Source organism: Geotrypetes seraphini, chromosome 7 (genome assembly GCF_902459505.1).
Source record: "Geotrypetes seraphini chromosome 7, aGeoSer1.1, whole genome shotgun sequence".
In the NCBI taxonomy this organism is placed as follows: Eukaryota; Metazoa; Chordata; class Amphibia; order Gymnophiona; family Dermophiidae; genus Geotrypetes; species Geotrypetes seraphini.
The window spans coordinates 20,679,892-20,689,204 of record NC_047090.1 but is presented as its reverse complement, the minus strand read 5'-3'; the positions used below and the strand labels follow the sequence as shown (position 1 = coordinate 20,689,204).

The 9,313-nt window shown below is 43.9% G+C and overlaps 1 protein-coding gene across 2 annotated transcripts in view; it reads left to right on the top strand.

Annotated features, from left to right (window-relative positions):
• The first annotated feature begins 447 nt into the window (after positions 1–447).
• The window catches only part of BCL2L14 (BCL2 like 14), a 45,520-nt gene continuing 36,654 nt past the window's right edge, over positions 448–9,313 (top strand). For both annotated transcript variants that reach the window (XM_033953513.1, XM_033953512.1), the window contains exon 1: positions 448–606. The gene's annotated coding sequence lies outside the window, so the exon portion shown is untranslated. The remainder of the gene's footprint in view (positions 607–9,313) is intronic.

Below are 9,313 nucleotides of genomic sequence, written 5' to 3'. Positions count from 1 at the left end.
CGGTGATGAATTTTGTCACCGTAGTCATTCTCTACTTGGAAACGCCAGAGATGCCTCAGCAGTTGGCTCCTAGATTTCATGAATATGTCGACTCACGGTGTAAGGATTGTAATGCGTGTGTGCAGAATTCCCCTAAGAATAATGCTTGCATGCAAAGAAAGAAGAGAGGGAATCATGTGCAGCGTTGCTTGCTCACATTCAAAAAATTAACAAGCTTGTACTAGCCTAGACGGCTGCAGAGCACAGTCGGTGTTGCAACTATTAATGACACTGCGGGATTTTCGTGGGCTAAAAATTGACCGTAGATGTCTCGCTGTCAGCAGCAGGGAACCCCCCCCCCCCCCCATCCCATCCCATTTCCTCCTAACTAGGAGAGTTCTCCAACACTTTCTCTAAAGAGCCCAAGGCGTTCCCCCCCCCCCCCCCATGAACGTCCGCAGGAAGCTGGGCCTCCCACGTGTGCCTGCCCAGGCAGTGGGCGGGGTCACGTCGTCGTCGTCTGACTAGGCTCCTCCCCCTCCGGGGCTGTTGGAGTTTCGGCGGACAAGTTAGGACGTGGGTTTTCGGAAGTTAAAGGCTTTTTCTATTGTTGGACGGCGAGCAAAGGTAAAATCGAGGGGGGTCTTTTGGAGTCTTCCCTTCTGGTTAGTTCAGATTCTTGGGAAGTGTTTAGAGAGGGTAACCCGATTGAAAAGTGATTTGAAAACCCACTAATATAGAAGGGGGGGTTTCAAAGTCTCGTTTATATTTTGTGTGTGTTTTAAAATCAAGACATAACTCTATCAATTTAGTAATAAGTTTAATTATAATGAAAATGGCTTTGGACAGAAAAACCTGACGTACAACCGAAAGAATTTTAGGGGCTGTAACAAGTTATATCCGTGAATTACTCTTTTGGGGCAAATTTCTTAGGATAGTGAAAGTTACTTGTATAAGTTTGGCCTATTAAGTTGTTGTTTTTCTGCTGGGTGACGTTTGCTAGGTTCCAATTAGCGTTTTGCTGAGTTCTTGCTTTCAGTTTGCCTGATGACAGCTCAGAGGACTCACTTCCTTGTGCTTGCACCTGCCACAACATACACAGCTTCAGTGCCCCTCCTCTCCTTCAGAAAGAACTTGGAGTCCCGGTTTGGTGAAATGGGTAGTTATACTATATCCAGTTTAAATTATGTGTGACTAGGGAGAGAGAGAATGCCTTTTGAGAAACCAGGAGTCACCCTCTTAGGGCAGCATTCCCTAAATCCTCCATAGCCCCAGGTACTTGTGAGCCCGCCGGGACAGATAGGGAAAATGCTTGAGTGCCTGATTGTAGAACCGCTTAGATAACCTTGATGGGCGGTATATAAAACCCTAATAAACTTGAAACTTACTTGGGGACTCCTAGTTGGGAAGTCTTATCTAGCTGGCTGAGCTTTCCGCCTGAAGAAAGCAGGTGAGAGTTACATAAGAACATAAGAAATGCCTCTACTGCAGGGGTGCCCACACTTTTTGGGCTTGCGAGCTACTTTTTAAATGACCAAGTCAAAATGATCTACCAACAATAAAATTAAAAAAAAACACAAAGCACACTGTATGCATAGAAAATGTTAATTATCATTCCTATTCCAGGGTTTTTCAAAGAGGTCAAAGCAGATGACTCTATGAGCTATCACCTAAGTAACAACCATACAAAAATAGACAAATATACCCCCCTCCCTTTTTACTAAACCACGATAGCAGTTTTTAGCGCAGGGAGCTGCGCTGAATGCCCAGCGCTGCTCTCGACACTCATAGGCTCCCTGCGCTAAAAACCTCTATTGCGGTTTAGTAAAAGGGGACCTTAGTGTAAAATATAGACAGCAGATATAAATACAGACACATTTTGATCACTAAATTTAAAATAAAATCATTTTCCCTACCTTGTCTGGTGATTTCATGAGTCTCTGGTTGCACTTTCTTCTTCTGACTGTGCATACAATCTTTCTTCCCTTCTTTTAGCCTGTACGCTTCCTCTCCTCCAGACCTCATTCCTTCCCCCCAACTTTTCCTTCCTCTTCCCTGCCCTTTCTTTCTCTCTGCCTCCCTTTCATTTTTTTCTGTTTCTCTTCTTTCCTTCTGTCTCCCTGCCTGCCCTTTTTCTTTCTTTCTCCCTGCCCTCCCCCAAGCCACTGCCATCGGGGACCAGGCCCCAAATGCCACCAATAACAGGCCCCAAGCTCTCCCTGCTTCGGCCAACCAGCATTCCTCTCCCCGACGTCAATTCTGCCGTCGGGAAGAGGAAGGCTGATCAGCCCAAGATCGTGATCAACCTATTGGGGGAAATGCTGCCGGGTCCTGCCTTCGCGGAAACAGAAAGTAGGCAGGACCCGGCAGGAAGAAGAACAAATGCTTCACTAACCTGTCTCCCGCATTAGCCCGTAGCGAACGCTTGCTTCAGGGCTCTCAACATGTGCGTGCCGGCTTCCCTTCTCCTCCCCCCTCCCCCGGACATAACTTCCGGTTTCGGAGAGAAGAGAAGAGAAGCCTGCACGCACACGTTAGAGTCCGGAGCATAAGTTTGCTAGGGGCTGAAATCTCCAAGCCGGTTTTTTTTTTTTTGGGGGGGGGGTTTAATGTTCAGCAGCGGCAGATGACAGCTGGGCGGACCGCCCAGCTAAAAGGCCCTAGGGAGAACACTGGAGAGGAAGGCTGATCGGCCCGTAGATCAGGACGGCAACACGAGTGCGATCGACTGTCAAAAAGAAAGAGCTGTCAAAACTCAAGGTTAACAAGGCAATGGGGCCTGACAACCTACACCCCAGGGTGCTTAGGGAGTTGAGTGATGTCTTGGCAGAGCCACTGTCGGCACTCTTCAACCTCTCCCTTAGTACGGGAAGCGTTCCGTTGGACTGGAGGACGGCTAACGTCATTCCACTCCACAAGAAAGGCTCAAAGATGGAGACAGCAAACTACAGACCAGTGAGTCTAACATCTATAGTGAGCAAACTTATGGAAACTCTGATCAAACGACAATTGGATAAGATCCTGGATGAGGAAAATCTACGGGACCCCCGTCAACATGGATTTACTAAGGGAAGATCATGTCAATCCAACCTGATCAGCTTCTTTGACTGGGTGACGGGGAAGCTGGATGTTGGGGAGTCCCTGGACATCGTGTACCTGGACTTTAGCAAAGCATTCGATAGCGTACCACACCGCAGGTTGCTGAACAAGATGAGTTCTATAGGATTAGGTGACACATTGACGAAATGGGTTAGGAACTGGCTTGGTGGTAGGCTTCAAAGGGTAGTGGTGAACGGCACCCCCTCAGAAATGACGGAGGTGATCAGTGGAGTGCCACAGGGTTCGGTCTTGGGACCGACCCTATTCAACATCTTTATAAGAGACTTGGCAGAAGGGCTTCGAGGTAAAATAGCATTATTCGCCGATGACGCCAAACTAAGTAATGTAGTGGGAAAATGCACAACGGACGAAGATTCAATGCCCGACAACATGATGCACGACCTACTCCTACTGGAGCGCTGGTCTAGGACCTGGCAACTCAGCTTCAATGCCAAAAAATGCAAAGTCATGCACCTAGGCAACCACAATCCATACAAGACTTATACTCTTAATGGTGAGATCCTAACAAGAACGGTTGCAGAACGGGACTTGGGGGTGATCGTCAGTGAGGACATGAAGGCTGCCAGCCAGGTAGAGCAGGCCTCATCCAAGGCAAGACAGATCCTAGGTTGCATTCGCAGGGGTTTCGTCAGCCGTAAGCCGGAAGTCATTATGCCATTGTATAGATCCATGGTGAGGCCCCACCTGGAATACTGTGTGCAATTCTGGAGACCACATTATCGCAAAGATGTGCTGAGATTGGAGTCGGTTCAGAGACTGGCCACCCGGATGGTCTCGGGACTCAAAGATCTCCCGTACGAAGAGAGGTTAGACAAACTGCGGCTATACTCGCTTGAGGAGCGCAGAGAGAGGGGGGACATGATCGAGACGTTCAAGTATCTCACGGGCCGCATCGTAGCGGAAGAGGATATCTTCTTTTTCAAGGGACCCACGGCAACAAGAGGGCATCCGTGGAAAATCAGAGGCGGGAAACTACGAGGTGACACCAGGAAATTCTTTTTCACTGAAAGGGTGGTTGATCGCTGGAATAGTCTTCCACTGCAGGTGATTGAGGCCAGCAGCGTGCCTGATTTTAAGGCCAAATGGGATCGACACGTGGGCTCTATTCACTAGGCAAAGGTAGGGGAGGGTCATTAGGGTGGGCAGACTAGATGGGCCGTGGCCCTTATCTGCCGTCTGTTTCTATGTTTCTATGACTCGAGTTGCCTTCCTGAGCTACTGGTCGATCGCGATCGACGCGTTGGGCACCCCTGCTCTACTGGGTCAGACCTGAGGTCCATCGTGCCCAGCAGTCCGCTCACGTGGCGGCCCAACAGGTCCAGGACCTATGCAGTAATCCTCTATCTATACCCCTCTATTCCCTTTTCCAGCAGAAAGTTGTCCAATTCCCTCTTGAACCCCAGTACTGTACTCTGCCCTATCACGCCCTCTGGAAGCGCATTCCAGGTGTCCACCACACGCTGGGTAAAGAAGAACTTCCTAGCATTCGTTCTGAATCTGTCCCCTTTCAACTTTTCTGAATGCCCTCTTGTTCTTTTATTTTTTGAAAGTGTGAAGAACCTGCAACACATGTGGCACAAATTGACCAATTTTACTCTTACTTCAGAGCAGATTTGTGGATCTCAAGGAATTTGCATCTAATTTTATTTTTAATAAAGGCAGACAATTGTGCCTGTTTAAGGACCACAATATTTTTGAATCATCGTGAGATCATTGGCAGTGCATTCCACAATATTACTCCCTGCACATATAGCATAGAGCAGTGGTCTCTAACTCAAACCCTTTGCAGGACCACATTTTAGATTTATAGGTGCTTGGAGAGCCTAAGAAAAAATAGATAATGTTTTTTTTTTTGTTTTTTTTTTAATCTTTATTTATTTTTAAACTTCTAATAAGTGTGATAACATATCCATACAAATAACCATAAATATATCACTTAATAATCAACAATGATACATACAGTTGATTCAGCAAGACAGATGTGTCATGGACTATATATTGTAAACCGCTTGGGTCCTTTTTTTTTGGCTATTATGTGGTATGTAAAGTTTTTAATAAACTATCCTTCAAAAAAACTAGCTGTTCATTCACCCTTTGAATCTCTCAAGACAAACAGGTTTGATTGATTCAGTAGCATAGGCTTTATACACCTCTGGATGATATTACAGCAATAAATTACACTTCAAACACTATAACAAATTAACCATAGAACCCACTAGGAAGTGTAATTATTCCAGATGTAAAGGGACCATTCTAAAAATAGCTGTGAAACGATGTGGCACGTAAACAGGAGAAAAAGGGATCTCGGAAGCCATAACACTTCACCCCATACATTATAGTACGAATGACAAACTGGTTAATAGTATCGTTCATCAATCCAAAAAAACCTCCCACTTTAAACTAACCCATTATTTTAAATTGTATGTTTAAATATATGTTTATACTTTTACCAATTTTGTACTTCGCTTAGTAAAATTAAATAAGTGATTCATTAAATTAAAACTTGAAGCTTGATATGCAGCGTACCTCCTCAAATCTTCACCAACAACAGATGAAGGTTTGATGTCACTTCTTGGTCCTGTGACCCAGATGTGACCTCAGAAGGAGGGAGCTCAGGCCATCGCAAGCAGCAGGCAGGAGATGCTGCCGGTTAAGTTTTTGAAGGTATGCTGGGGTGGGTGCAGGTATGGTGGGGTAGTACAGACGGATGGGAGTGCTCGGGAATCAGGTGGTAAACCGCAGATAATTGAAACCACAGATATGGAGACCCCTTGTATATGCTGAAATCACTATAAATTTGTGTAGTCTTTCAAGAGAATTGTTCACTGACTGTCCTCTACATGCTGTAATTAGAATTTTATGATTGTGAAATTTTGTGTATTACAAAATATGTAAATTTTGCCCCAATGTTTAAGTTTTGACCCCTGAAGATGCCAGATTGGCCTGGTGAAATGGGTCCTGTTGGATGTTGGGCATTGCAAACTAAGTACAATCCTTGTTAATTGTTTAATTCGAGTGCAATGCATTCGACTTGCAAATTTAAAATACAATTTATTTTGGCACACAATTTTAAAGTGGGAGTTTTTTTTGGATTGATGAAAGATACCAGTTTGTCACTAGCCCTATAATCTATGGGGTGCAGTGTTATGGTTTCCAAGATCCTTTATTCTCCCATTTATGTGCCATGTTAATTGTTTCACAGCTATTTTCTGGTGATTGAGTTTTATGATCGTGACCTTCAACATCCTTATTTTACAAGGTAATTTTTCGTACCCTACAGATTTCTGCTGAGACAACATCAGATCTTATGTGCTCCAGATTTTGAATCCTGACTCTCTCTTTCCCTTCCAATTAGCATTCACTGGTTAGAGTCATGAACACAAGTGTATTTGATCTTTTTAAGAACATAAGAATAGCCTTACTGGGTCAGACCAATGGTCTATCAAGCCTGTTCTCACGGTGGCCAATCCAGGTCACTAGTACCTGGCCAAAACCCAAAGAGTAGCAACATTCCATGCTACCGATCCAGGGCAAGCAGAGGCTTCCCCCCCATGTCTTAATAACAGACTATGGACTTTTCCTCCAGGAATTTGTCCAAACCTTTCTTAAAACCAGTTACGCTATCTGCTTTTACCATAACCTCTGGCAATGCGTTCCAGAGCTTAACTGAATGAAAATTATTTCCTCCTATTGGTTTTAAAAGTATTTCCCTGTAACTAACTGTTTGATCGAAGGTCAGTCCAGGAATTAATGTTATTATTTCTGCTGTGTCAATTCAGTGAACCTGAATACCAAAAAAGGATGAAAACCCCAAAGGAGTGAAAACACCACCCAGAAACCAAACAACAAAAAAATTGCAAAATATATATTTTTTTATCTTTTCTAAAAGATCAATTCATCGTTCAAACTTAAATTGAACTATCCAAAACAAAAAAGAGCGAGAAAGAAGCAATAGCAGGGCTAGTACACTATAAGTGAAACCATGCACTGGTTCAAACTGATCAGTCCTTGGTCAGAAAACTTCCAAACATACTTTTATACTCAACATTGTAGGTAAAGTTACTAAAAGTAAAGAAATATCTTCATAAGAACATAAGAATTGCCACTGCTGGGTCAGACCAGTGGTCCATCATGCCCACCAGTCCACTCACGCGGCGGCCCCCAGGTCAAAGATCAGTGCTCTAAATGAGTCCAGCCTCACCTGCGTACGTTTCAGTTTAGCAGGAACTTGTTCAACTTTGTCTTGAATCACTGGAGGGTGTTTTCCCCTATAACAGACTCTGGAAGAGTATTCCAGTTTTCTACCACTCTCTGGGTGAAGAAGAACTTCCTTACGGAATCTATCTCTTTTCAACTTTAGAGAGTGTCCTCTCGTTCTCCCTACCTTGGAGAGGGTGAACAGTCTGTCTTTCTCTACTAAGTCTATTCCCTTCAGTATTTTGAATGTTTCAATCATGTCCCCTCTCAGTCTCCTCTTTTCAAGGGAGCAGAGGCCCAGTTTCTCCAGTCTCTCACTGTACGACAATTCCTCCAGCCCCTTAACCATTTTAGTCGCTCTTCTTTGGACCCTTTTGAGTAGTACCGTGTCCTTCATGTACGGCGACCAGTGCTGGATGCAGGACTCCAGGTGAGGGCACTTTGAAAATCTTTGAAAATCATTGGGACACGACGACTAGAGAATGGCACGGGGAAAAAATTTATCACCGTTCCTGCCCCGTCCCTGTGAGCTTGTCCCTGTCCCTGCGAGCTCAGTCCCCGTCGCTGCCCCGTTCCCGCGAGCTCAGTCTTCGTCCCTGCCCTGCAAACTGTCGGATATCATCTGCACAAGCCTCTAATAGTTATCATTGAACTTATTTTATTAAAGTATAAAAAGTGACTATTCTGTACAATTGTCATTTTATAAACACAAATAATACAGAGCAAGGATCAACAAAACCCCTGTCTTTCCTCCCTTTTACACATATCCTCTCCACTATTGTGAAAACTGAACAAACCAAATTACTACAGAATGCTACATAGAAAAATCAAGCTAACAGAATACTTCAGTCATACATGGCAGGAATAGTGTTAGGGGAGAGCAACTAGGGCAACTGCCCCCTGGTCAGAGAGAGAGCCCTAAGCCAGCTGGAAGCTAAAGAAGCACTGCCTGGGCTTTGCAGTTCCCAGTTATGTCTAATACCAGCTCTAGCAGGATACATATTTCAAATCTGAAATATTCTAATCACAAAATCTAAAATAATTTTTTTTCTACCTTTTGTTGTCTGGTAATTTTATTCTTCAAATCACATTGGTCTCAGGTTTTGGTTTTGAGTTTCTTCTGTCTTCATCGTGGCATGGCTGGCTCCTGAAGGTAAAATAGGCCCAAGAGGAACTGGGGAGGAGATTCCAAGTCTGATAAGGGCGCAATTTTTTACCACACAGGATCAAGACTTTTCACCGCTCCCGTGGGGCGGTGAAAGGTCTTATCCCCATTCCTGCGGTAAACCAGTTGCAAATATCTCCATTCCTGTGGATTTACTGCGGTGACCACGGTTTACCGCGGTAAACGATTCCCATGTCATTCTCTAATGATGACAAGATATCTTCTCGGTAATGGTGCCCCAGCTGTGGAATGCTATGTCACAACATTTAAGAGAGGAAGTTAATATGACCCGCTTTAAAAGTAATCTGAAAAGATTTTTATTCAAAGATGCTGTCAGCCTTTAACCTTAATATCCTTTTATCCTCATCCAATCATTTTTTTTTTTCTTCTGTACCTTATTTCTATTTTTTTCCTCTTTCTCTTCTTTTTTGCATCACTACCCTAACGTACTTTCCATACATGTTTCTCTCCTTTGAACTTTAAATACTAAATTGTAGTTCTACCCCTCTACCCTTCTGTATTAGTTGGTTTCAGTACGAGATTAAACAAGTCAATCCGAAACAAAACCCACCCCCTTCCCCCCACTCCTCCCATCCCCCTACCACACTCCCCAACGCAACCATAAAAACAGATGTGTGCAGATATCTTCTATGTAACGTAACCAGAAATAAATCCTTACATAATGTAATCAATCCTAATTTAATTTATTCACTGAATACTTGTTGAGATGTTAATATCTTGTCTCTATCTTTGGTTTATATTTTTTTCTATCTTTAACATTTTAATAATTGTTTTCTCAGGTACTTTAGCTAGATTGTGAGCCTTCAGGACAGTTAGAGAACTTCCAAGTAC